Raw genomic sequence first — 27,858 nt, forward strand, 5'->3', positions numbered from 1 at the left:
GTTAGGAGCCCTTCTTTCCACATCATGACTGGTGCAGGGTGACACACTCACAGGCTGTCATGTATAGAGTGTTGCTAAGTGCTCCATCTATATCCACTCTTCACACCTCTCCTGTGCATGAAGTGCTGTTGTTATGCTTATTTTATAGACAAGGAGACAGGGCACAGGAACCGTCACCTTTCCCTGCTTATGAAGCCAGGAAGGGCAAAGTGGAGCCTGGAATGCAGGGTGACCCCAACCTTTTGTTCAGTGTATTTCCCACTGATCCCTGCTGAGATTCTAAACTTTTCAAAGGCATCTCTGTTTCATCATTCCAACAGCAAATGCCTGCTTACTGTCTGCTATTTTTTTTTTTTTCTCTTGCCAGATTACCCAAACTCAATTGCATTGAATAGCCACTTTATTATGCTTCCAGACTCTGGACAGATGCTGAGGGGATGACTAGTCTCTGCAATGCCTAGGGTCTCAGCTGGAAAGTCAAATACCTGGAGGTAACCTAAAGGCAAGTTATTGCAATCATCTGGAGGCACCTTCGTCCATGCACCTGCTGCCTGGTCTGAGATGCCCCAAAGGCTGGAACCGGTGATGTGAGCACCTCTCTATGACTTCCCCATGTGGACTGGACCTCCTCTAGGCTGCCTTCTGAGTGGGCGTCTCCAAAGGAACATTGGAAGGTAAGTGTTCCACGTGAGCCAGATGGACCCTGCATGCCTTTTATGATCTAGCCCCCAAAAATCACAGACCAACTCCTTCGTCATTTCATCAAGGGACAGGGACATACACCTGACCTCTGGATGTTTCAAAACCACTCCCCATGACATTCTCTATTTTTTTAGTTTCTAACTAGTTCTCCCTTGTTGTTGAGACAATTGGATTTCCTTTGATGTGGAGAGTGAACAGCTCAGATTCCTTGTGATGCATAGGCACTTTGTGGTTAATAATCTGCTGTTCATTAGAATGATCTGTAGTCTCTATAATAGTAAATGGGCTGGAACCGCAGATATATTTACTGCCTTAATTTAGCTGCTAGCATTAAGCTTATTTTAAAGTATTTTCTCTCCATTTGCACTAAATGTCTTTTTATCTAAGCTTATCTTCAATGTCAATAAGTTTAGCATTGCTCAACAGCTGGAAGCCCAGATATTATAAATCTCCCTTTCTATTAATCTTCTGTAAGTTGATCTTTATAGCCGTCGAAGGCATTCATCACCGCAAGCTATCCTTTCCACATTTGTATGGTCTTCCATTTAGCTCAACCAAACTCCATTTCTTCAACAAGACTAAAGTTCTTTGTCACTTTATAGCTGATGGAGTCCTCTCTCAGAGCTGGCACAGAGCATCAGATTGTCCACAAAGAACAAGTGAAGCTGATAACGTTCTTCATTATATTTCATCTTAACCCATTGCCAGGGGTCTTTGATAAAATTATTCCCGAGAAGTATCACAAAGTCTGAGTATCCCTAAAATAGTCCATTCTGTAAGAAGGCCTACAATTTGACAGTTCTCCCATGAGTACCGTAGAACCAGACACTGTTTTACTGGTTCATCTCATTCTACAAAAAGCTTAGACTTGATTTTATTTACCTACATCATCCATAATTGATACAGATAATGTAGACCAATCCATATGATGAGACTGAAAAGAGAAGAGGGAAAGCGGTTGAAATGTAGGAGGGAGGCCGGCGGTACAGGGAGTGGCTCACATCTGTAGTCCTAGCATTTTGGAAGGCTGAAGCAGGAGGATCACTTGAGCCCAGGAGTTTCAGGCTGCAGTGAGCTATGATGATGCCAGGCAAGGCAGCCCAGGAGACAGAACCATCTCTAGATAAATACATAAAGGTAGGAGGGAAAGGAGAAGATATGGAGAGAAGAAAAATTGTTTCCCTTTAGAACAAGGTCACGGAAACCGAGAACCCCATTGTGCTTCCATCTCAGGCGTAAGCACATAGAGCAGTGTTTTTCAACCTTTTTTATCTCACTGCACACTTGAACCTATAGTTAAACTTCCACGCACATGCTAAACATAGACCTGGCAATTAACAACTGTGCAATGAATAACTGTCAACTGTTAATAAATTATAATCAGGCGACACTAAGAATTATTATTAATTTTGCACCGTGGAGTAATGACACTGTGATTATGTTTTTGAAAAGTCCTTAGCCTCTCTGGGGAGAGAAAGTAGATGAAATGAATGGAAAATGTTGGTGATTTTTTGAAGCTGGCACTAAGCACTTGTGGGTTCATCATACTCTTCCCTGTACTTTTGGTCTTTTAAATTTCATAATAAAAAGTTTTTAAAATAAAAATAAATCAGAGCTGCTCTCCACATCAACATGTAAATGACTGAACCGAACAGAGGCGGCAGAAGGGGCAGCCTGCAGGACTCCCTGTCGACCTGGGGAAGGACCACAGGCGCTCTTCCTACTCCCCATCCGGACGCACCCTCGGGGCTGGGCAGTGGCGCTGGGCCCAGGGCAGGACGTGGGCTCAGCACTCTCTCAGCCCGCCTCGCGCTAGCCCTGCGTCTTCGGGCTCTTAGCTTTCCAGGTCTCAGTTTTGCTGCCCATAAAATGGTTGGACGCTGCCGAGGAGAGTTGTGCGGGCGGACGGAGAGGAGGTAGGTGACAGCGCCTCCCAGAGGTGGCCCGGTGAGAAGGGGAGTCTCGCATTTTCCTAACATCGCTGGTGGACGCGGGGGTGGGCAGAGAGGATGAGGATTGGGAAGGAGGAACACACACCACCCCCTTCCTCTTCCTCCCACCCCCCCGCCCGGCCACTGGGGGGCGGTCTGCGGGCGGAGGCCCAGGAGGCCGGCCGGGAGGAGGGCTGGGGTTTGGGCCGCTGCAGCCGGTGGCAGTGGCGGTGGCCCGCGCCGCGGCGGCCCCTCCCGGCTTCCCCCGCTGCCTCCCGCCCCCTCCTCCTCGTCTCCCTCTCCCTCCTCCTGTTCCTCCCTCCTCCTCCTCCGGGTCCCCGGCAGCCGCGGCTCGGGGAGCAGCCGGCGGCGCCGCGGCCGTGCAGCCTTTGTGTCGCGCCGCCGGGCGCGCCGGGCCCAGCGCAGGCGTAAGTGACCGGTGGCCGGGACGCCGGGGGCTTGGCGGGGAGCGGGCCGGGGTTGCGGGCGCTCCCTGCAGGGGATGCGGGCGGGCCAGACCCTCCCGCCACGCGCCGCGCGGGGGGCTCGGGCGGTGCCGGCGCAGGAGGCGCGGAGCGGGGCCACCGCGGAGACGGGCGCGGGGCTCCGAGAGGGGCGCCGGGGCCCGCGGGGCCGCGGGGGTCGGGGAGGGGCGCAGGTTCGCCGGGCGCCGCAGCCTTGCGCCCGCGGACGTGTGCCTTGGGTGCAAATCCTGTCGGCTGTGTTTCTCCGGGCAGAGGCCACGCGGGGACGGAGGAGGCAGAGAGGACGGGCGGTGATGGAGAAACGGGAGAGGAGCCGGCTGAGCGCCACCGTCACCACCACCACCATCATCACATCACCATCATCATCACTGACCGTCGCCCATGCCAGCTCCCCCGACCTCACCCCCATCTCATTTCCCTGTGCGGTACCAACTTTATCAGATCATTTCTTTTTTATTAGGTAATACTTTGAAAAAGCGTTGGAGTGCGCCAGATTAGGAATACATACATCTGCTGTAGGCTATTCATTTTCCCATGTGCAGTTGGTGACCTCAGTGTTCCCGTCAGGAAAAGGGGCACAGCGACGCTTTGTTCCTCATAGTCAGGCTGAGATGGCGAGGCTGCTTCCGATTTTCTAATTCTGGTACTGGAAGTCTATATATTCTCTCTCTTGGTGGTGATGGTGATGATGATGATGATGACGATGATAAAGTAATATCTTCACTAAATTAGATGATTAGGGAGTTTTATAACTTTCCTTGGATTTTTTTTTTTTTTTTTTTTGAGACAGAGCCTCAAGATGTTGCCCTGGGTAGAGTGCTATGGCATCACAGCTCACAGCAACCTCCAACTCCTGGGCTTGAGTGATTCTTTTGCCTCAGCCTCCCAACTAGCTGGAACTACAGGTGCCTGCCACAACGCCCGGCTATTTTTTGGTTGCAGTTGTCATTGTTGTTTGGTGGGCCCAGGGTGGATTCAAACCCTCCAGCTCTGGTGTATGTGGCTGGCATCTCAGCTGCTTGAACTACAGTCATTGAGCCCTTTCCTTGGATTTTTGAGTGTCAAAATACCAGTAGCAAATAGACACACAAGGAAAGTTAATCTTTGGCCAAAATAATACCAAGACTAGCAGTAAAATAGATACTTTCATAAGAAAATCACACAGGTGAGCTGAAGGCAGTGGAAAGGCCCTTTTGACTCTGTAGGCCTCCTTAACTAGAGACCTGCAGTGTCCCCTGGGGGCTTTTCACCCTACCTGAGGGATGTTTTAATTGCTGTGTTTTAAAACTGGCTTTTTCCAGGCCCAAGGGACTGCTGGCCAGTCAGGACAGATTACACAACACAAAGCCCTTAGTCTCTGGACCCAGCATGGAGGGCTCTTATTAAGAGGGAAAACTTACAGAAAACAAGCTTGTACCCTCCCTCCCTTCTTGCCTATTGGTTAGAAAAGAACTTTCATGTTTTATCTAGTCTAAGAAGACTACTAGAGAATGCTACATTTCTTGACATACTTGAATTTTTTTTTTCCCCCAAAGTTACCTAGCAGGGCTCCTTTTTAATGTTACCGTGGAGTCCCTACCTGGTGTGGTTTGCCTCTGTCCTCTTCCTGCCATGCAAGAAGGAAAAATGATAATATTAAAAATAATCTGTACCCAGCTGAGCAGCAATTGTCATTACCATAGTATGAGATTTCTCAAATGTTGAAGTATAATTACCCATCATTAGCTCAAACCTCTCTCATTTATGAAATGAGGTTTTTTAAAATAATACATGTAATTCTGTGGAGAACGACTTTGAAATTCTGAAAATGTTTCAGAGGCTCAAATTTAAGTAAGGCATAGTCAGTCTAAAACAATCACATTTTCAGAACAAAGGCTCAAAGCAGTACTTCGGTATGTTTTTAATTCTGGTTCTTTGGGAAATAATTAGCATTGTAAGGAAGTTTTATATCTTTGGTTATGTCTAAGTCTGTTTGAGCAGCTATAACAAAATACCTTAGACGGAGTGATTTATAAACAGGAGAAATTTATTGCTCATAGTTCAAGCATCTGGGAAGTCCAGGATCAAAGCACCAGAAGATTCCATGTCTGGTGAGGGCTTTCTCTCTGCTTCATAAATGGTGACTTCTTTGTGCCATCACCTGGGGAGTGGGGCAAACAGCGTCCCTCAGCCCTCTAGAGCACTAACCCCTGTGAGCTCGTCACCTCCTGAAGGCGCTGCCACTTCATACTCTTGCATGGGGGAAGAGGTTTCAATATACAAATTTTGGAAGGACACAAACATTTGGACCATAGCAGGTTGTTCTTGAGTTCAGCTGCTGTATCTCACATGAATTGTTTGGGCCCATACATGTTTATATCCCCTGTGAATTATACTTCTATTTAAAAGTAATTCATTTATTTTTAATGAGATAGGATTTACATATATACAATGCATATCTATTCAGCATAGAGCTTGATGAATTTTTACCTATATACACCTTCATCTAACCTCTACCCACAATGAAGTATAGAATTAATTCCATAGTTCCAGAGTGTTCCCTCACACCCTTCTTGGTCAGTGCCCCCTCAGACATAACTATAGCTGACTTCTATCAACATGGGAAAATAATTTCTTTTAAAATAATTTCTAAATAAATTTTTTAAAATTTCATCCCGTTAAATCTGGTTAGCATATTCCTTTAGTGTTTGTGACTGAGTCTGGGGACCCTGGGCCCAGCACGGTGTAGTCATGAGAGTGAAGGGGCGCACAAGGCACATAATTCAATAGGCAGGGCCGGGCCCCGTGCACACCCTCCCCACAGGTCCAGAGTGTTCAAAGAGCCTGGGGGAGGCCAGACCTAACCCCGTTTTGTTTGGAGGGGAAAGGGAAGGCTTCTTGGAAGATAAGAATTTTTAGGTTGGAAAGCTTAAAAAATGAGGGGAAGTCATCCAGTTAAAACATGTGATGGGAGGAAATGACGAGTGTATTCCAGGTGGAAGGAACATCTTGAGTCATGGAAAGGCTCTAAGGTCTGGGGAGAGGGGACCTTGGCTCCCAGGGTGAAGAGAAGCAGGCAGGGCTATACCGGTGGGTGTGGTGGGTAGAGCCAGCCTAGGGATGGCTGGTCGTGGTGTAGTAAGGAGACTGCAGGATGGGGTGGGAGACAGTGACCAGACTTGGCACTGGGAGTGGAAAATGGGGAGAAAGGCATGAACTTGAAAGAGAATTGGGCGGCGCCTGTGGCTCAGTCGGTAGGGCGCCGGCCCCATATGCCAAGGGTGTCGGGTTCAAGCCCGGCCCTGGCCAAAACTGCAACCAAAAAATTGCCGGGCATTGTGGCGGGCGCCTGTAGTCCCAGCTACTCGGGAGGCTGAGGCAAGAGAATCGCTTAAGCCCAGGAGTTGGAGGTTGCTGCGAGCTGTGTGAGGCCACGGCACTCTACCGAGGGCCATAAAGTGAGACTCTGTCTCTACAAAAAAAAAAAAAAAGAGAGAGAATTAGCAGATAAAATTAATATAACTTGGCTTTTGGCAGGTGAGGATTCAAGGATTACCCTTAGATTTCTCATATCTTACAAAATGGACAGAGGATGATATACCCTTGGGAATGTGGGGAAAGAACGTAACTTATATAATATCCTCCTTTGACATGTTTGTTTCCGAATGTATTTAGTTTAGGTTGCTGGTCAGTGTGGGAAGCATTCAGGAAGTTGTAACCAATACTGAGTGAGTGCGTTCCATGTGCCTGGCATGCTCTGTCACTTGGGACGCAGTCACGACCAGGATGATGAAAACTGCCCTTGTGAAGCTCACAGTGGGAGTTGTGGCCTGGGGACCACCAGGTATCAGTATGATAGAAAAGAATGAGCTGGCTTAGTAAATTTACCGTGAAGGAGCCATAGCCCGGGATAAAATCCCAAGGAGCTCCAGGAGACTAAGAAGGAACAGAGGGAAGGGAAGACAAGAGAGGCTGGGCTTCCAAGGTCCAGGGTTTAGGCCCTAGTGTCACTCATAACTGATGAGTGAAAGAAGATGAAGGCTCCATGCCAAACCTGCTAACACTGAATCTCTCAGGAGTACAGCAGGACAGAACTCAGTAATCCGTGTTTTAACAGGCTTTCCAGATCATTCTAATGCTTAGTTCTATTGCATTAAGTGATAAAGAAGTGACTGGGAAACTTGGTGAAAGTAAATTTTATACAACTTACATCAAATTTTTATAATTTGTAATGGGACTGTTAAAGTTTTATTTTTTGTTTAGAAATTTCCAATGTTTATTTTCTTTGGCATGTTTAGGTTTTTTCCCTTTCATGTACTATTAAATAGTTGGTAATTGATTCATATTTTGTTTCGCTCTGTTCTGTCTGATATTTGAAGTTTTGTTCTTACCCACTTGGAAGCACATCACTTTACAGCGTCTCAATATGTTAGGGCACCTGCATCGTTGATATTGGTTCACAGCCCAAAACAGAGTGCCATCGTGAAGATAAGTGAATCTCAGCTCTGAATGGCAGCCTCAGAAAACACCTAGGTGGTTAAATTAGCTCTTCCAAAAAGTTCCAAGACTCCACTAGGAATATATTTCTAATTATTTGAACTTGTTACTCACGTGAATTAATGGGAAGTGTGCCCTTTTCATCTCAAGTGATCCAACAACATAACCATAATCGTTGTACTTCTCATGCACTTAAGAAGGAAAGAACTCTTATTAACTAGGTCTTTTCCTGATCCTTTTGTTGTCAGACTCCCAAGTGCTTTATTTCATTTGACAGGAAGAATTCGAGCATATTATTTTGTTTTGCTATCATCAGGGTAAATCTATGGTAAACGAGAAGAGACTGATGCAGAATTACTCTTACTGCTATCCTTGTTTAATGACAACTTTGCCCTTTATAAGACTAAAAACTGTAGTTAGTTTCAGTACTCCATATAGTAATAAGTGCAAAGAAGAACCTCAAAGGTTGAATGGATGGATGTATGGCTGGGTGAGTGGGTGGAAGGATGGATGGATGGGTGGATGAGTGGGTGGATGGATCAATGGGTATATAGAAAAATGAATAAATTAAGGGATAGATAGGGAGATAAAGGATGGATATGGATCCACATAGGAAGGGCAGATGAAAGAATGGATAAATAGATGGTTGGATAAATGGGTGAATGCTTGGATGGGTGGATACACAGATGGGTGGATGAATGGATGGTGGGGTGAATGGATGGATGGGCAGATGGAAGGGTAAATAGATGGGTAAGTAGAAGAATGAATGGGTAAACAGATGGGAGAGTTTTACCTAAAGAAGGAATAGTAGTCTCTTAAAAAATATTGTTCCCCCCAAGGAAGGTGCAATAAAGTAAGCTGAACTGTGCTGAAGACTTAAGGGTGTAGTGATGGCGCCCCGTATTTCTAATGTGATCTTGTACAAATCACATGTAAAAGGTTAGTATCACCCATCTCACCTACTGCCAGGTTTGTGGTCAGGACCAAATCGCATAATGACTGTGAATGTGTTATTAAAATTGTGAAGTGTTATAGGAATGTGAGTAATTCTTATATGTGGTTAGATAATGGATTGTAGTTTGGAGTTGCCTTTAAGTATGTGAGGACTGCATACTTTTCTCTGCTTTGGAGACATCTGAGTCATTCCTTGTGCACACAAGTTACTGGTGGGCTGCCTTTCCTAGGGAAGAACCTCCTCCTGTCTGGAATAGGCAATAAAAGGATCTTCGGCCTAATATGGTGCTCCCCACATGCGGAGGCTGGAAGCACATGTTCCCAACATGGTAAACTTATAACTTCTTGATTAAAACAAAATGAAAATGTACACAAAGTTTAATTTGGTGCAAGGGTAAATAGTAGGCAAACTATAACACAGGGAAGATTTAGCTATCCATAGCAAAAATTGCAAAGGTAGCAAACACATGAATGGCTAACTTAGGTAATTCTAGCTTAACGTATGCAAGAGTAGGGTGCATAAAAGCAATCACAACTCGCTGTTGAGAATATGTATCATGAGTGATTTATTCCCTAAGTCAAGGGCACAGTGTGCTGCCTCCCTGCTAATCATCCTTTGAGCTAGGTCAGCTTACCTCCTTGTTTACAAAAGCGCTTTCACAAACATTTTCTGTGCACGCAGATTCTGTATTATTGTTGCCACTTTTGTAGATAAGAAAGAAGGGAATGCATCCTCTGTTGACCACAGAGCCAAGACTCTAACTCAGATGTTCAGGCAAGTACGGTTCTCTTTACGCCTGAGAACTCCTCAGTAATGAAGCTCCCAGCAGAACCCATACTGTATCTCAAAGGCATAAGACTGTCAATTTTGTTCACAAATTCTTTGAAGAATCTGCCAGTGAATGGAAGTAGGATCGTCAATGGCCAGTTGCCAGCAGACAGCACATAATACACACAGCCCCCCAAAGAGGGTGGATTGCCCGCACGTGCTGTTGATCTTGGCATGAGTATGTGAGCCTCCTACTCAGGCTCAAGCTGAATGTTTGCAAAACAGATGTGAGCACTAACAGAGTAGACACCTGTGAGCCTCTGGGCTCCATTCCACCCATCAGGTACATCAAAAATGTAAAGGCAGTGGGCTTTTCAGCTAAACATTAGTAGACATTCTTAGAGATGCAGTTTTTAGTTGGTCCCTGTAAAACTGGTTCTTTGAACCAATTTACAAGAAGACAATAGAGGCATTCATAAAGTATTCATACATCTTGCAAGCATTTTTAGGGAATGCCTACTACATGCGAGAAACTATAGAAATAAGGGATTTTCCCCCAGTTATCTTTTTTTCTTTGTGTTCACTTAACCTTTTACAAAAAAGACCTGAGGTGGAAATTAGATAATAAAGAGGATTTTTGAAATTGTAGGATTATTGATGAGAACATCCTTTTGACTCTCACTTTAATTATTGTCCTCACTCGGTTCTTTTTCAGAATTGCTTCACAGCTCTGGGGACTTTCATGAGAGCGTTCTTGTTAATATCATGGAAGTCTTCGTCAAACCTAGTGCCTCAAATTTTGTTTGGAAGATGACAAGTGATTGTGTATTTTCCAAGACAGAAGACTTCATGATTGTTATTTAAACCACGTCATAACACTTTCTCTAGGAGACTGCCTGCAGCCAGGGTGAATGGCTCAAGAAAAGTGCACAGAACTTGGAAACAGGACACCAGGGTTCTAGAAAAATCATGTTTTTGAGTGAAAAGTTTGCAGATCTGCGTTTGAGGCCCAATGGGCCATTTAATGTGCTGGTTAACTCTGAATGAGTCGTTTTCTTCTCTGGGCCTCAGTCTTCTCCATAAAATATAGTAGACACTTGCAGGAATATTGTAGGGGCCAGCTAACGCTTAAACTGAGGACCTCCCTGCGGCATGTACTATGCCGAACACTTCTCCTGCATTATTTTGTTTAATCCTCGTAACACCCAGGAGGGAGGCACCATTATTAGCGTGGCTTTACAGGTGAGGAAACTAAGTAGATACAGGATGGTCAAAGTGTCTGGAGCAGAGCAGACCCACGGTAAATTTAGCTCCTGTTAGTCTAATCTCTTCTGTTCTATCAGCTGAAGTGTGCTTGGCGTCCCTGGGCTTCAGTTTCCTCGTGAATCCATGAAGATGATGCTGTCTGCATTCAGGGCAGTGGGCTTGTGGGGACATTCAATTAAAACTTTGGCTACAAAAGCACTCTGTAATGGGAGTATGCTGGAGAGACACATGTAGCCATGCTGGAGTATGCTGGAGAGACACATGTAGCCATGCTGGAGTATGCTGGAGAGACACATGTAGCCATGATGTGTCAGACCAGGGGGCCACTTACTGCATCCACCTTCCACTGGGCTGGGTGCCTGTGGGCGCCACTCATGGCCACATTAGGAAGGCAGAGGTGCCCAGGATAAGGGGTCTTCCATGCTCATGATCCTGGTGTCAGCTGTGTCCATTGCCCCCTTGGCAACTTCCTAGCCCCATCTGAAACCTGACTTTGAGTGACTCGGTTAAGCAAGACCTTTGAGCTCTGGCTGCCTTTTCTGGGGTGGAGGAAGGTTGAAATCAAGGCAAAAAAAGAACATTATGTTTGATAAGCAATTTGCTTCTTCGTGGCATGTCTGTTTCTCTTGGACGTCATGGTGTGAATCTTAACCTCTGTAGAGAATGTCTCCAACTGCTGGTTGCCTTCTGCCATGTGCTCACTGCATCAGGGGACTGGCTTTGTGCCTCTGCCTTGGTCTTTCCAAAGTGGTACATGTTCTCATCATAGACAGGACAGGGTTTGCCACGTCCACCTTGATCAGATTCGGCTCAGCTCCCAGGGCGGGCAGGGGTGTGTTTTATTGGGCAGTTACCAGACAAAGGAGGAGGGAGGGAGACCCCTGACTCCAGGTCGTAGGACTGGCTTTCTGGCCTGGAGGAGCAGGTGTTGGTCTGCAAGGATTAGTGGAGATGTGCTCACCCACTTCTCTGTAGCCACCAGCCTTTCGCTTTAGAGGAAGGAGGAGAAGAGAAGAAAGAAGATATGTGGGTAACCTTGGCTGTGACTGTGTTTATGTTCAACATCCTGGGCAAATGGTATGCATTTGTGCCAATCTGAGCTGGGTTACACATACACCAGAGCAGGAATCTGGTTCCTAATTGGACCATGAGAACTCTTGGCTTGTTTCCACAGGGAAGCCCTGTGCCTTCCTTACAAAAAGTGTTGACTCTGCCTGAGTTTCTTCTATGTAGCACAGGACCACAAAATGTAAATCTTTGTATTTACATTATTTATTATTTATTTGATGCTCTCAATGTAATAACAGAAATAAAATCTAACTTAAAATTAATTGTAAAACAGCCTCATCAACAGTAAATTCAACAGAATTTTCATGGGTGCACTTGCTAATTTTTTCTCTGCGCTACATTGAGGAAACAAAATGGATGCATCAAAAAAACGTTTCAAATGCTTGCTGCAGGTTGTGGTGGATGTTCAGTGGCCATGACAGACTCTAATTAAAGGACATGTAAGAGTTTAAGCTCACATAAGCGCGGTTCTTTACCTCAGCAGATTTTGACTTCCCAAGTCTATCTGCCATGCAGAAAGCATTCTGGGATACTCTGCCTCACCCAGAGTATCCCGGAGACAACATGCAGCATGGTGAGGGGGAAAGAATATTGGACAGGAGAGTAGACCCTGGGTTTGTGTTCTGACTCCCTTGCTATTAAAGGACCTGACATTGGCAGGTCATTTAAGCTGAGTCTCAGTTTTCCCCTTTGTTAAATGGGGATGTAGGGTGCATGGCAGACAGCATTCCTCCCACCTTGGCAGTCTGTCACTCTGTGATTCTGTTACTTCACAAGCCTTTTCTTGTCTCTTTTCTCTTACGTTATGAACTTAATATTTATTAACTATATGCTGTTCCCATAATTACCCAATCAGTGAACACCGCGTGATGGAGACTAAAGTCATTACTATTTATGTGAAACTGTTTCATTATTTTGGAGGGAGGGCGGGAAAGAGCTCCATGCAAGCTCTAATTACAATAATATAGTGCATTAGATTATAGCTCTCTTTGGCCCTATTTTATTATGATCATAGCCCAGGAAATCCAAGCTAAGATTTTTCTTTCCATGCTTATGTTGCCTGCATTCCACACACCCAACTTGAGGCTAGTGCTACCTAATGAAAAAGATGGACTGAGATTGGAAGCTTCAATTTAGGAGAGTCAGTGAATAGGGATCACAGGGGCTGCCCCGCATGAAGTTCCTCAGGGAGAAATGCTTTCTGGTGCTGGCCTGGGCGCTGGTTCTTTATATCTTTGGCTCAAGGCCTGTTGGGACTGTGTCCTCCAGTGTATAAGTATGCCACTAAGAGACACCACCCTATGTCAGCAGTATGATGGAGAGGCATATTTCTGAAGTATAAATTCTTCCTATATATTTTTACAGAAGAAATATTAGATAGATACTAGAGCAAACTCTATCATGGAGTAGAATGCAAACTTGCACATGTGTGCACACGTAACAAAAGGCTTAAAAGAAATTTTAAGTAAATATATGAAAGGCTGCTTTGGAGTTTTCCTCAACATTGTCACTAGTATTCCTCTGCTCTTTGGTGGAAAACATTGCAAATGGTAATTGCTAACATTTATTGAGTGCCACAACTGTTGTAAGTCTTCTTATGTGATTCTCTTTAGGTGCTATAATTATCCCCATTTTGCAGATGAGGAATTTGAGGTACACAGAAAGTAAGTAATTTGTCCAGTTGTTTGTGCAGATGGCAAGTGGCGGAATTAAGATCCAAACACAAGCAGCCCCTCTCTTCCCTTAGAGAAAAGCCAGAGAATGTATTATCTATATTGCAGATACTATAGGAAGAGCTAATGAAATGCAAAGAGCTTTTGCTCTTCTCGAGGGTCTTCAAAATTGCTTCCAAGATGTCATGGTGGGCTATACCTAAAGCCTCAGAACAGAATCTCCTGGAACTGGCACCCCTTCTAGAAGTAAGAAGACATTTCAGCACCATCCCCTCTTGCCCCAAAGCAACAAGCACTGATGAATCTGTTCTCCCTCCCAGACTACTGAACCAGGAAGGTCTCATTCTGCACAAGAGAAGAGACTCTCCCAAGACTAGAGATTCTGTCTATAACTATAACATGGATTGAAAATACATTTAAAGGGTGATGTATGCAAAAGCCTATGCTTGTTGATGGGAAGAAGGCATCATTTCTGACTTGGGTAATCAAGCAGAATGAAAAGCATGAGAGGCCGAGCGTTGGTGGCTCACGCCTGTAGTCCCAGAGCTGTGGGAGGCCGAGGCGGGTGGATTGTCTGAGCTCAGAGGTTCAAGACCAGTATGAGCAGCAGTGAGCCAGAGTAAGACCCCGTCTCTACTAACAACATCAAAAACAGCCAGCACAGCCAGAGGAAGAAGAAAATGAACAAAAAAGGAGTACTTCAAACAAAGAAGAATGAACAAGCAAACTGAAATTAAAAAAAAAAAAGAAAAGCATGAGAAAAGTGCAGGATTATGATGCACAGGGTGTGTCTGGGACCTGGAAGTAAATCATTTTATGAGAAAGTGGAGAATAGAAGGCTGTAAATGGGAAGTGGACCATTATGTCGATGGCCTTGAAGCCCAAGCTAAGGAGTTTGGATTTTACTAAGTAGCCAGTGATAAGCTCTTAAAAGTTTTGCTTTCCCAACATAATTAATACCACAAATTGCTGATCATACAAAGAATCAGAAAAATCTCAACTTGAATTTAAAAATATAAAACAGCAGGCTAAGCACAGTGGCTCACACCTTTAATCCTAGTGCTCCAGGAGGCCGGGTTGGGAGCATTGCTTGAGCTCAGGAGTTCAAGACCAGCCTGAGGAAGAGCAAGAGATCCTGTCTATACTGAAAATAGAAAAATTAGCCAGGTGTGGTGGTGCACACCTGTAGCCTCAGCTACTCAGGAAGCTGAGGCAGGAGGATTGCTTGAACCCAGGTGTTTGAGGTTGCTGGGAGCTAGGCTGAAGCCACAGCACTATAGCCTGGGCCACGGAGCAAGATTCTGTCTCCCCCACCCCCAAAATCAAGCAACATATGTCAACACCAAGATGATATGTTAACATTTTCTCACAGTTTTAAAACAGCCTTACAAAAATGCTCTGAGCAATTATGAACACACATGAAGCCAGTGAAAATAGGGAATCTCAGTCAAACAAAATAAGATACAAAGAAGAACTAAATGGGAATTTTGCGCTGCAAAATACAATAAATAAAGGTCTTAATGGATGGACTTAGCAAAATAGAGAGGAGAGAAGAAAAAAAAATCAGTGAACTTGGTAGAAAGATAGAACCTACCCAATTTGAATAACAGAGAGAAAATAAACTAAAAAGAAAAAGAAAAGACTAGAAGCACATGAGCCTGTGGGACTATAAGATCTGAGCGACTATAAGATCTGAGCTTCACGTCACGGCTGAAAAAGTACTCAAAGAAATAATGGCTGAAAATTTCCCACATTTGACAAAAGATATAAACCTTTTGGTAAACAGAAAACCCTAAACAAGATGAACCCAAGGAAATACATACCAAGATACATCATTGTTAAACTACTTACTGAAATTAAATGCGCAAAAAAACTCTCGAAAGCAGCCAGAGAAAAGTGATGCCCTATTTATAGGGGAAAAACAATTTGAATGATACAAGATTTCTTATCAGAAACCCTAGGGCCAACAGACAGTGACACATTATTTTACAAATCTTGACAGCAAAGATCTATAGCCTGGAATATTTTACCTAGCAAAAATATCTCAGTAAGGAAGAGAAAATCAAGATATTCTCAGGTGAAGGAAAATTCAGAGAATTTGTAGATGTACTAAAAGAATAGAATATAGAAATACCCTGAACAATGGCTAAAGGAATTTCTATAAACAGAAAGGAAGTTAAAAAAAGAAAGAAATAAAAAAATAACATGAAAGAAGAAAGAATACAGTAAGCAAAAATATAGGAAAGTATAGGCTTGCCATCTTGAGTTTGCTAAATTATATGTGTGGTGGAAACAAAAATTATAACATGATCTAATGTGGTTCTCAAAGTACATAGAAGAAATATTTAAGACAATTATATTGCAAATGGGAGAGGATAAAGGAGCATAAGGGAAGTGAATTTCTACAATTCACTAAAAGTGGTACATGTTGACACTAGTAGACAGTGATAACTTATGTATATATAATGTAATACTTTTAGCGCCCATTAAAAATTATACAAAGAGATAAATTTAAAAATTTTATAGATAAATAAAAATAGATTACTAAAAATGTCCGCATAACCCCCCCAAAGGAAAAAGAAAACAGAAAATCAGGAAAGCAAATTACAGAGAAAACAAACAGAAAAGAAAAATAAAAATGTTAGACTTAAGCCATAGTATATCAATAATTGTATTAAATTTAAGTGGTCCAAATATACCAAATAAAAGATTGGCAGAGTGGATTATAAAACATGATTTACCTATAAGCTGTCTACAAGAAACCCACTCTAATTATAACAATATGGGGGAGGATGGGTGTGCTCCCACTTAATGGACACAATGTTAGGGGGTATGGCACACCTCTTGGGGACAGGACACATTAGAAGAGGGACCTTACCTAACAAATATTTTAACTTAATTCTTTGTACCCTCAATTAACCTGAAATGATAAAATAATAACAAATAAATAAATATAACAATATAGATAGAATAAAAGTAAAATGTTGGAAAAGTTATGCCATGCTAACATTCTTAAAAGGAGAAGTTATTATATTAATAGCAGATAATGTGGAGTTCAGGGCAAAGAAAATTACTAGGGACACAAAGGGACATTACATCATGATAAAAGGGTCAATACACCGATAAAACATGGCAATCCTAAATATATATGCACTAAACAACAAAATGTATTGTACAGCAAATACTGATAGAGACATAGACAAATCCATTCACAATTATAATTGGAGACTTCAACACCCTTTCTCGATAATAGATAAAATAACTGAAAGAAAATCAGTAATAGAGGGCAGGCTGCAGTGGTTCACGCGTATAATCCTAGCACTCTGGGAGGCCAAGGCAGGTGGATTGCCTGAGCTCACAAGAGCGAGACCCCATCTCTGAAAAATAGCCAGGCATTATGGCGAGTGCCTGTAATCCCAGCAAAGTGAGAGGCTGAGACAAAAGAATTACTTGAGCCCAAGAGTTCAAGGTTTCTGTGAGCTATGATGCCATGGCAGTCTATCAAGGATGACAAAGTGAAACTCTGTCTCAAAAAAAAAAAAATAATAGAATTCAATAACACCATGGATCAATAGAATCTAATTGACATTTATAAAGCACTCCATCCAACAGCGACAGAATGCACATTCTTTGTTGTTGCAGTTTTTGGTGGGGGCCGGGTTTGAAGAATACACATTCTTTTCAAACACCCATGTAACATATACTGAGATAAACCATACCTGGGTTTATCTCATAAACCATAATATAAATCTCAACAAATTAAAAGGAATTTAAATAATATGGAGCATACACTGTGACCACATTAAATCAAACTAGAAATCAGTAACAGAAAGATAACAAGAAAATCTTCAAATACTCAGAAACTAAATAGCATACTTCTATATAATTCATGGATCAAAGAGAAAGTCTCAAAAAAATAAAAAATACATTAAACGGAATTAAAATGAAAATACAACATATCAAAACTTATGGTACACAACTGAATCATGCTAAGAGGAAAACTAATAACATTAAATGTTTACTTTTAATTGATTAAAAGTGATTACATTTACATTTAATCAAACATTAAATGTTTACTTTGGAGAAGTCTCAAATCAATAATCTAATCCCCAGCTCGAGAAACTAAAAAAGGGCAAAATAAACCCCAAGCAAGCAGAAGAAAGAAAATCATAAAGATAATGATCAGAAATATGCGAATTAGAAAACAGAAAAACAATAGAGAAAATCAAGGAAACAAAAAGCCAGTTTTTTGGAAAACATTTTTTTAATTGACAAACCTCCAGCAAGACTGACAAAGAGAAGACATAAATTCTATTATTATATCAGGAATGAACAGCTACAGATCCTGCAGACATTAGAAGGATAATAAGGGAATGCAACTCTATACACATAAATCTGACGAAATGGATGAAATAGATCAATTCCTTTAAAAGCACAAACTACCAAAACTGCCCAAATATAAAACAGATAATTTGAATAGCCCTACAATTTTGAAGATAACTGAATTTCTAACTTAAAATCTCTTGGAAAGGAAATCTTCAGGCCAAGATTATTTCACTGTAGAATTCTATCAAAAGTTCAGAGAAGAATTGACACAAATTCTACCTTGTGTCTTCTAGAAAATAAAAGGGAAGGGAACACTTCTCCATTCTTTTTATGAAGCCATTCTTATGCTGATACCAAAAATAGACAACACCAACACAAAAAAGGAAAACTAAATACTATGAATGTAGGAGAAAATTCCTTTGTAAAATATTAGCAAATGGAATTCATTTAAAAAAATTTTTTTATTGTGTTGTTTTATTTTATTATTTATTTATTTATTTATTATTTTTTTTGAGACAGAGTCTCACTTTGTCCCCTTGGGTAGGCTGCCATGGTATCATAGCTCACAGCAACCTCAAACTCTTGGGTTCAAGCGATCCTCTTTCCTCCCTAGTAGCTGGGACTGCAGGTGCCTGCCACAACACCTGGCTATTTTTTTTTTTTTTTTTTTTTTTTAGAGACAAGTTCTTATTCTTGTTCAGGCTGGTCTCAAACTCCTGAGCTCAAGCAATTCACCCACCTTGGCCTCCCAGAGGGGTAGAATTACAGGCATGAGCCACTGCACCAGCCTAGCAAATGGAATTCAGTAATATACTAAAAAAATTATACATCGTGACTTAGTGGACTTTATTCTAAAATTCAACAATATATAAAAAGAACTATGCATCATGACTTAGTGGACTTCATTCTAGGTATGCAAGGCTAGTTCAGTATATAAAAACTCATCATATACTGAATGTTATATCCACTATAATAATAGGCTAAAGAAGAAAAGTCTTGTGATCATATTAATTGATGCATAAAAGGCATTTGATAAAATGCACTATGCATTCATAACATAATTAAAACTCCCACAAAACAAAAAATAGAGGAGAATTTCTTCAACTTGACAAAGCCATTTACAAAAATCCTAGAGCTGACACCATACTTGTCAAAGACTGAGTGCTTCCTCCCTAAGACTGAGAATAAGCATGTCCACTCTCACCATTCCCGCCCAGTACTGGAAGTTCCAGCCAGTGAAATAAGGTAAGAAAGGGAAATATAAGGAACTCAGATCAGAAAGAAGAAATGTAATTGTCATTATATGCCTATGACATGGTTATCTATGTAGAAAATCCCAAAGAATGTCTAAAAACTCCCAGAACTAACTGACATCACAGGATACAAGATTAAAGAACAAAAATCAATTGTATTTCTATACACCAGCAATGAATACATGGAAACTAAAATTTCAAGTATTCTACCATTTACAGTCACTAAAAAAAAATAAATACTTAGATGTAACTTTTTTTTTTTTTTTTTGTGGTTTTTTTTGGCCGGGGCTGGGTTTGAACCCGCCACCTCCAGCATATGGGACCGGCGCCCTACTCCTTGAGCCAAAGGCACCGCCCTAGATATAACATTTTTAAAATACGTGTATAAAAATACTGCAAACTATAACAACACTGATGAAAGAAATCAAAGAAAATCTATATAAATGGAGAAACATAATGTTCATGGATTGGACTATTCAACACAGTAAAGTGTCAATTTCCTCCAAATTCATATGCATATAATTCCTACCAAAATCCTGGGAAGATATTTTTGTGTGGATATATACAAGATTATTCTGAAATTTATAAGGCTGTTTTTTCATATGCTTGTTAGCCATTCGTCTGTCTTCTTTAGAGAAATTTCTATTCATCTCTCTTGCCTAGTGATGTAAGGGATTGTTGGCTCTTTTTATGTTGATTAATTTGAGTTCTTGGTAGATCCTAGTTATCTAGTTTTTGTCCAATTCATAATGTGTAAATATCCTTTCTCATTATGTATGATGTCTATTTGCTTTAGTTATTGTCTCCTTAGCAGTACAGAAGCTATTCAGTTTCATAAAGTCCCATTTGTTATTTTTGTTGTTGTTGGAATTGCCATGGCAGTCATCCTATGAAGTCTTTCCCCATGCTGATATCTTCAAGTGTTTTCCCCACACTTTCTTTGAGGATTTTTATTGTTTCGTGCCTTATATTTAGATCTTTTATCCATCTTGAATCAATTTTTGTGAGAGGAGAAAGGTGCGGGTCCAGTTTCAGTCTTTTTCATGTGGATATCCAGTTCTCCCAGCACCATTTATTGAATAGGGATTCTTCCCCCCAGTGTATGTTCTTGTTTGGCTAATCAACCATCAGGTGGCTATAAGATGTTCGTTTCATCTCATGGTTTTCTGTTCAGTTCCAGATGACTATTTCTCTATTTTTGTGCCAAAACTGTGCTGTTTTAATCAGTATGGCCTTGTAGTATAGCCTTAAGTCTGGTAGGCTGATCTCCCCAGCTTTGTTTTTATTGCTAAAAATTTCCTTAGCTATACAGGTTTTTTTCTGGTTTCATACAAAACGAAGGATTATTGCACATCATCCCTAATTATCAGAGAAATGCAAATCAAAACCACCCTGAGATATCACCTAACCCCAGTGAGAATGTCCCACATCACAAAATCTCAAAACTGCAGATGCTGGAATGGATGTAGAGAGAAGGGAACACTTTTATATTGCTGGTGGGACTTCAAATTAATACAGCCTTTTTGGAAGGAAGTATGGGAATACTCAAAGAACTCAAACTAGACCTCCCAATTTGTTCCTGCAATCCCATTACTGGGCATCTACTCAGAAGGAAAAAATCATTTTATCATAAGGACATTCACACTAGACTGTTTATTTATTGCAGCTCAATTTACAGTTGCCAAAATGTGGAAACCGCCTAAATGCCCTCCAGTCCAGGAATGGATTAACAAGCTGAGGTATATGTATACCATGGAATACTATTCAGCCATTTAAAAAGATAGAGACTTTACATCTTTTGTAAACTGGATGGAAGTGGAACACATGCTTCTTAGTAAAGCATCACAAGAATGGAGACGCAAGAATCCTATGTACTCAATTCTGATATGAGGACAATTGATGACCTAGTACACAGTGAGGGGTGAGGGAAGGGAGGTACAGGGAGAGGGAGGGAGGGAGGGAGTGTTTGTTTCCTCAAACACCCTGTGACACACCTCTTGGAGACAGGACACAATTATAAGAGGGACATTATCTAATAAATGCAATCAGCATAACCAGGTTCTTCCTACCCTCAATGAATCTCCAACAAAAAAATAAATAAAAATAAAATAAGATAAAATTTACAAGGATAGGCGAAGAAACTAGAATAGCTAAAACAACATTTTTTAAAATAAATAATAAAATAGGATAAATTATTCTACTTGATTTCAAGACTTATTACATACCTGCAGAATCCAAGTCTGCATAGCGTTTGTGGCAGGATGGACACCTAGATCAATGGAATAGACTAGAGAAGCCAGAAAGAGACTCACCTATACAACAGCCACTTTTTGACAAAGGTGCAAAAGCAGTACAATGGAGAGAAAAGTCTTTTCAACAAATGATGCCGGAGCAATTGGACATTCAAAGACAAAACAAAAAAAAAATCTTAGTTTAAACCTCCTATCTTATACAAAAATTAACTTAATATGGATCATAACTCCAATGTAAAACATAAAACTATAAAACTTTTAGAAGAAATAGACATATCAAAAGAAATATACAATGTACATATCAAAAGAGATAAGTAAAATATACTGACAATACAAAATACTATCAAGGATGTGAAGAAACTATCTCTTACATTGATGATGGGAATTTAAAATGTTACAGTAATTCTGGAAAACCATTTGGCAGTTTAAAATTAAAAACAAAACAAAACACTAAACATATGTTTACCATACAACACAACAACCTCATGCCTGGGCATTTGTCCCAGAGCAATAAAAACTTATGTCCACTTATGCATGCTTTGTTTATGGTAGCCAAAAACTAGAAACAATCAATATGTCTTACAACGATGAATGGTTAAGAAACTGTGGTATATTCACATCATGAAATAATGGATTTCAGATAAACATCAAATAATTGTTTAGTATAGTATGTCCTAATTATTGCATGAGACTTACGAAGAAATTTTCTATTGTTTATCTTAAATTCAAATTTAACTCGGTACCAGGTATTTTTATGTGTTAACTCTAGTAGCTCTAGCTTTTGACCATTCAGACTGACATAGTCCCCCTTTCCTCAACCACCAGCAGTTGGTTCACATCCCAGGTGGCTGAGGCAGCTGCAGTGGAGTGGGCCAGGAGTATGCTCTCCAGTGGTTTGGAGGTAAAACTCCTGGGAACAAATCATACTGGCTCTTCAGCTTACCAGCTCTAGTCAGGGAAGATCTAACACTGTTAAGCATCAGTTTCCTCATCTGTGAAATGGGGAGATGAAGAGAAGTTAAATGGGTCCCTCTACATGAAAGACCATTTGAACTGCGGAATGCAGCACACATCACAGTACATCACTTTATAAGGTTAGCCTGCTGCCCTGGGTCTAGCAGAAAGGGGACCATGGACTATGTTGCAGCATGAGGTAGGCCTGACATACCTAGTTTGACTTCAAGTTGGTTTGTCTCAACCAACAGCACCACTGAGAGTCTGTCGCCATATTGTTAATATCAGTCAGCAATTGCCATAACAATGCTGTGTAACAAACAAGCCTAGAACATAATGGCTTACAATAGCGAACATTTATTCTCATGGGCAGGTTTGCAAGTCAGCTGATCTAGAATCGGCTCAGATTTGAGATTCTTTTTTAGGCCTTAGGATAGCAAGGTTAAGGTCCTGACTTCAGGTCAGGTAGAGGTTTAGATCTGTCCCATTGTGTGTGATGGGATGGGGTTGGGGGTCACACTCTGAGTGTCACAGCTACCCAGAGCACATCTTCTCAAAGCAGATCTCTGGAGTATGTTTCAGGCCACTGCTTGATCATGTCCACTAATGTTCCCTTGCAACATAAAGGACAAACAACACAGAGGGTGAAGAAATGTGCCCCGCCACAGCAGATAGGGGTGGGAAGTGAAAGTTTGCTCATCAATACCCGTCTTGATGTGGTTTGAGCTTTGGGTTAGACAGTCTAACCATACCCACACAGGTTGATACTGACATTGTCTTGATCTCTTCATCAAGTCTCAGGCTGGGGAGAGATGAGCCTGATTCCCTGGGCTGGCTCAGAGCTGGGGAAATTCCCAGATTCCCCTTATATTGGCACTGCCTGCTTCCTAGGAAACTGCCTGGCCTCCAGCCAGCTTCCTGGACCTAAAGCCCAGGATGGTCACCTACCTGATGTTTTCTTCACATGCAGAACATCTTCTATCTACTCTTTCAGGTCCGTATTCACACCCCACCTTCTGCCATGTTGCCATTTCCTACTCACCTGAGTAGTAGGATCCCTCCCCCACAGCTCCCACCCAGCACCCTCTCCACATCCAGCAGAGCAGGCGAGACACTGTGTTACATAAATTCTATTTACTACTCCGGTCTCCCTGCAGACTCAGAGCTCCCAGACCCCAGTGATCCTACTTCTCCATTCATAAAGGGACTGAGTTAAGTGTCTCCTGCACAGCCTAGAGTGGGGCTATGGGAAGGGTGGATAAGTAAATAAAGGGTAACTGAATAAATGGCTCCAGGAAGGAAGAAATTGGCCTCTCAGCAGGACTGCAGAGCCTCAAACCTGGTACTTTTCAAAGCTATTTCTTTCTTTCTGTCCTAGAGGTTTCTTCCCAGGGGGACCTGGCTTATAAATAACTGTAGTATAACAATACTGTTTTATAGCTGTAAGATGGGGGCCTAATTTCCCTCTTTTATTAAAAGGGGTATGTCATCTCTGGGAAGTCAGTGATTTATTGAGTGACTAAAGACTGTTTCTGTCCCTAATAGAAACCAGTCCAGAAAGGCTACTTGCCGAAGGTGAGGAAGGAACATGACTTCTGAATAGGAAATTAATTTCAACACTCCTACTGTGCCCTTGCTAATTTGGAGCTGGGTTCATCCTGATGATCTCACTCAGATGGATGGCCTGGTCAGAACACCCCGCCCACGCACCTTTTTTAATGAACTTGTATGTGTAGCTCCTTGTGAGCCCCTGAGGCTCTTAGAACTCAAATTCACTATGAAATCAAAATTGGGAGCATTCTTTCCACAGTCAAAGAAAACCTACTAAATGGAGCATGAATGGCTGTTAATTATCTTTTCCTAATTTTTCATTCCTTTTAGGACTGCTGGTGTCACAATCAGATAAGGGGTGGCAGGCACCAAAGCTTAAGAAAAAAGTAATAGGTGAAAAAACATGAAATTAAGAAAATTCCCTCAATTAACTTTTTGTGCACATTAGAGAAAGGCTATCATTACATGCGTAACTCATTATTGGATTCTGGCAGCAGCACATTCCAGCCAAGTTATGTCAGTCTTGTCCAGCTGGAGCCAGCTTGAAAAGTCATGGCATTCTAGAAAGAGCTGGGCTTTGCACTCAAAGCTGGATTCAGATCCTCCAGTGCCTCTGCCCTTCTCTCTGTGTGATCTTGCACAAGTAGCCAGCCTCAGCCTCTATGTGTTCATCTGTGAATGGGAATAATGAAAAATACCTTACAGCCCTGCTACAAGATTAAGTGAAACCAACATTTGTAAATGGTGCCATGTATTTCCAACAAATAACAGCCCCTTCCCCTCCCCCATTCTGCTGTGTGTGCCATTGGTTGTAGCCCGGCCAATTTAGGGACGCAGTTACTTGTTAGGTGATTACTAATTTAAACAACAGGTGACCCAAAGGAAGCTTGGCTGGTTGGTGTATGATTTTTTTCCCTTTTATAAGACATTCTCTCCATTATCTTCTTATTTCTTCACCAAACATTTGTGAGTTCCTTGAGAAAGGTGCACGTGGTAGTGAAAGATTAAAAACCAGGCTAGCCCCTGGAAGTTTAACCTGGTTTGTATTTTGCTTTTTTTCCTATGACTTATTTCCAAATCACCCCAGATATTTGGGTTGGTTTGAGTGCACTATGGTGGCAACACCAGCCAATGTCTGAATTCCCATGCTGTGTAAGCTGCGAGGACGGACCCCACAGGTTTCTATCCTGCCTGCATCCCAGAACCTGACAGACCACCAGGAGGGCCCTCCACGGTGACCGCTGACCACTGACCTGCGTTCAGTAAACACATTTTTCTTGCCTCATCTAATGCCATGCTGTTTCCTCTTCCTTAAGGCTCAAGTCAGAAAATGGACTGAGACAGGACATGGTGTAGTGGATGGGCTTTTTTTTCTCTTTTATTTCATCAGGGCAGGATACTAATAGAATGGCTTCCTCTGGGCACCGTTTCCCTCATGAACAAGCAAAGGGAAATGACAGTGTGTGGAAAGAACCGTGCAGGGGTAAAGGATTTACAAGAAAGTGTAAACAGACTGCCCTGTGGAGCCCAAAGGCAAGTCAGGCGAATTGGAAGCCTGTTCACTGAAGAGACATGAGGTGCTTCCTTATTTGTTATTACAAATTTCTCTGTTTTTGTTCCCTATGGAGAAATCTGTCTCCACAGATATTTATAGTTTAGACTCCCAGAGAGAAAGGCCCCCTTCCTCACTGCTCAGAAATTTTCTTCTGCTGACAGAACAGAGTGGAGGCACCGACCTGTCCACGGGGGCAGAGGGGTTGCCAGGGGCTTCTAGAAGGAGGGGCGGCTTCCAATTTTTCTTTTAGAAAGATAAATTTTCAGCAGAGATATTTTCTTATCTGTTCTATTCACTTTTAAAGAAATGTGGCTGCCAAGGTTGGCATGTTTTTTTTTTTTAATGTCTGCAGATTGAAACCCTGCCCCCACTGGGGATGACCAGAAGTGATTACATCCAGGAAGTCCGCCCCTCCTCTTGCACTGCCCTCCCCCTCTGCGGAGTGAGCGATAGCACGTGCCTGCACATCAGCCACCATAGGAGCACCTGTTACTTGGCTCAGCCTTTTCCTCCTAAAGTCATTCTGCTCACTTACTGAACACCCACTGTGGACTAGGATAGTGCAAGCCCTCTGGAGATAATATTCAGAGGTCCACTTGCCAGCCCCAAGGAGCTCAGACTATAGAAAGAAGTACAGAAGAAAAGCAAGCAGATTCAGAGCTGTGTGGAGGGCTTTCTTTAACGGGCCCTAAGCGTTGCCAAGATAGATGGGGTTCAGGACCTGTGACCACAAAAGAGGGCACCTTGCTTGGCATTTGAGAAAACAGCAGAAACAAAAAGATCTTATGCCCCCCAAAGCAGGCATAAGACCCTCTTGTAAGTGTTACCCTCCTTTATGGGGAGCCAAAGAACATACTTATCTCTGGAGACACAGGGACACAGAGAGGAAGCTGGACAAATAAGCTTGCTCATCTCCCCCAGTTATTACCATTAGGTCAGACCCCTTTGTCCACTCCTGTTTCTCCTGTTTGACCGTTTTCTTGTGAAGGCTCTCGTGCCATGTAAAACTTACATTAAACACATTTGTGTGCTTTCCCCTTGTTACCCTGTCTTCTGTTATAAGGGCCTTAGCAGTGCCCCTAGGGCAGGTGCGGAAGAGACCAATTCCCTCTGTGCTGGGCCATGGTGCAGGAAGGCAGAGTCCCACAGGGTGCAGAGTGGCTGGGAGTGGAGAGCAGACAGGGGGAGCGTATTTTCAGTAGGGATGAGGATGTCTGCAAAGCTCAGGGCTGTGAGAGAGCACACCTGGCCGTAGCAGAGGACCTGACTAGGCTGGAGATCCTCATGGGGGTTCAGGGGTGGGGGCAGGCTCAACCTCGTGCCTTAAGTGAAGGGCCTGGTACTTGACCTTGAAGGCAATAGGGTTCATCCAGAGTACCTTGCATACTTGGGTTTTGGGGTTTTGGGTTTTTTTTTTTTTATCATATCTTATCATGGAAATGTTAAAACACACACAAAAGTAGAACAGTGTAACCAACCTCCTCAAACCTGTCATCCAGGTTCAGCAGTTCCCAGTATAAGGCCAGTCTCCTTTCATTTCTATTCTTCCATTTCTCCCCTCCCCCGGCAGGGTTATTTTAATGATATCAATCCCTAGACATCAAATCATTTCACTTGTCAGGAGTTCAGGATGTAACTCTAAGAGAAAAATCCTGTCTTTAAAAACAGCACAATCTCATTATTACACCTTAAAAATGAACAATAATTCCATAATTTCGTCTAATAATCAGCCAGTTTTCACATTTCGCCACTGGGCTCAGAAATGCGTTTTACAGTAGTGTGTTGGATACAGATAAAACCCACACATGGCGCTGGCTGCCGGGTCTCTTAAGTCTTGTCAAAGCAGTAATAATACTCTCTCTCAGGTTTGAGCCCCCACCTGGGGAGCATGGACGGAAGAGGGCCCCATGACTCAGCATCCTGGTGGGAAACAAAGGTTGCATAAGGACCAGGCAGCAAAAGTGGAAAGGAAGGCCAGGCCTAAGGAGTAATATGTCGAGGTGGAACTGGAGCCACCAGCACTGATTGGGGGGAGAGAAAGAGTGACGGAGAGGAGGAGTCAGTGGTGGCACCCAGCTTTCTGGCTTAAGCAGTTGGGGTGCAGGGTGTTATTAACCAGAGGAGGGAGTTGGGGGAGGGGAAGGACATAGTATGATCGGGATACAAATTTTTTAAACAAAGACTGAAATGAAACATGCAGCCACACACGCACAAAGTGACCTAGACAAAAGGGAAGCTTGTTATTTCCACCGAGACAATAAAGCGTGAGCAGTACACAAGGAACACGGTGGCTCGGTGGTAAGGGGGAGCCAGCACCTTCCACTCCCTTGTTCTGCCACCTGTTGGTCTAAGCCCATGGCTGGCCACCAAGGCCACGTGCCCCAGTGAAAGGGAAGGAAAGCACGCCTCTCCTGTTTCTGGTTGTGACCCACAAGTCACTCGCATACTTTTAGCAAGGAATTGTCCCCATGGCCATACCTGGCTGCAGGGAAGTTGGGAAATGTTGTCTTACACCCAGCTGAGACTTTGGGGTTCTGCTGCAAAAGGAAAGGAGAAGAGAGGGTGGGGCAGGGAGTCTGCAGCAGCCAGGGCAGTGGGCACTTTGAGTTTCGGGGGCCCATGATAAGTCCCAGTGGGCATGAG

The 27,858-nt window shown here is 42.6% G+C and overlaps 1 protein-coding gene across 1 annotated transcript in view; it reads left to right on the plus strand.

The window, feature by feature from the left end:
• The first annotated feature begins 2,940 nt into the window (after positions 1 to 2,940).
• GPR45 (G protein-coupled receptor 45) overlaps positions 2,941 to 27,858 on the plus strand; it is a 105,315-nt gene continuing 80,397 nt past the window's right edge. Inside the window, exon 1 of the mRNA XM_053588535.1 lies at positions 2,941 to 3,061. The gene's annotated coding sequence lies outside the window, so the exon portion shown is untranslated. The remainder of the gene's footprint in view (positions 3,062 to 27,858) is intronic.

This window comes from Nycticebus coucang, chromosome 4 (genome assembly GCF_027406575.1).
Source record: "Nycticebus coucang isolate mNycCou1 chromosome 4, mNycCou1.pri, whole genome shotgun sequence".
NCBI classification, from domain to species: domain Eukaryota; kingdom Metazoa; phylum Chordata; class Mammalia; order Primates; family Lorisidae; genus Nycticebus; species Nycticebus coucang.